Raw genomic sequence first — 1719 nt, 5'->3', positions numbered from 1 at the left:
TCTGTTTAAATGAAAAGTTGTATTAGGGGTTTTCTTTGGCTCAGTTAAAAAAACACTTAGGCCAGCCCTGCTTTCCCAGGAATTTAAAAAGTCAACACCTTATTGGAAAGCAAATGACATCTGACTTGAAAGAAAGCAACAGGAGAACATTTTTTTAAGAGTTTTGTATTTTTATTGTTCAAGTAGTACAAAATCTATATACAAACCGTATTGTTAAAATACATTTAACACAATGTGAAAAGCGAGCATCAGCTTTACTATGTCAGTCCATATATCATACAATCATAATGATACAGTTTCATGTGTTATAAGACAGTTCTGAAACAGCCTTGTTCAAGCATGGCAGACACCACAGCCGCAATCCAAATATTTTTGTCAATTTCAGCAAATACATAGAGACACACACACAAGAGTATGCACAAACATTTCCCCACTAAACAGATCCTCAATGCAGTCTGCTCTAGTCCAACCAATCACAAATCTGAATTAGGCATGGCGGAAACTATTTGATTCAGTTCGCATTTAAAGGCAAATAAAGGTAATTCACATTTCCTGAAACACTATGTGAACTGCCATCTTTCAAAATTCACACATTTCCAAAATTGGCAAAGCAGTTCTCCAGCCAAGCAATGTGTACAAAAATGCATGTTGTGGGGATACAATTGTGAAAAAGAGCAAAAATGCATTATGATAGGGAATATGTAAATATGAGGAAAATGTGGCTCACAAGAATATGTATATATTAGGCAAAATCACATACAAACATGTAGGACAAATTCACACAAAAATGCTGGTGAATTTTCAGAATTCTTAAAAAAAAGAAGATTGCAAACTCATGTAGAGAACTGAATTTAAGATTGGTAAAATGAGAAAGTGAAACAGATTCACCAATCCCCTATCTGGAATCAGACCCTTCTGAAGAGGCACTGCATAAATCAGGTGTTAGATGCAAAGCTTCCCCTTCAAAGGTAGGATTGCATCCTGTTTCCACATGTAGATTAGGCTCCAGAATTGGGGGTTCACATTTTTTTGCATACCTAACACATTTGTTAAACACAATAGCATTTTAAAACACCTTCCATTTAAATTGCAGGACTGTTATGGATGTAGTGCTTTCAGAAGGTGAAATGTTTTCTCAGCAACCCTTATTCCCTTCTACTGGCCATTAAAAAATAATAATAGCCATTTCTGATACAGTGATAACTTGGCTGTCGAATGTAATCCATTCCGGAACACCGTTCGAGAACCGAGGCGCAATGGGCTGTCAGTAAGTTCAATGGGGAAAATTGAGAAACATTCCTCGGAAGCCGTTCCGAACGGCACATTTGAAAACAGAAGGAATCACTTCCAGATTCTTGGTGTTCGGGTTCTGAATTGTTCGGCTTCCGAGACGCTCAAAAACTGAGGTTCCACTGTACTGAAGTGATCCTACCCAACCAGGAATCGCGTAAGCCAAAATCCTAGGCCACCCTTACAATAGCATAGCGTCAGTTGCCAACACACAAGGCGGGTGCATGCTCTGGGGGGGGGGTGCCAGCCCCCACCACCAACACTGCTGGAGCAATCCCACCCCCAGCAGAGTCCAACCAGGCCGCAGGTGGGGTCCCCTGGTCATGCCTGCTCAAAAACTGTGCGCCTGGGGCCCCCCTGGCACCCCCACACTACACCCTGATCCTTAACTCCAGGGGTCAGCAAGCTGTTTCAGCAGGGGGCCAGTCC

The sequence above is a fragment of the Zootoca vivipara genome, chromosome 9 (genome assembly GCF_963506605.1).
Source record: "Zootoca vivipara chromosome 9, rZooViv1.1, whole genome shotgun sequence".
Classification (NCBI taxonomy): Eukaryota; Metazoa; Chordata; class Lepidosauria; order Squamata; family Lacertidae; genus Zootoca; species Zootoca vivipara.
This window is presented reverse-complemented; position numbering follows the sequence as displayed.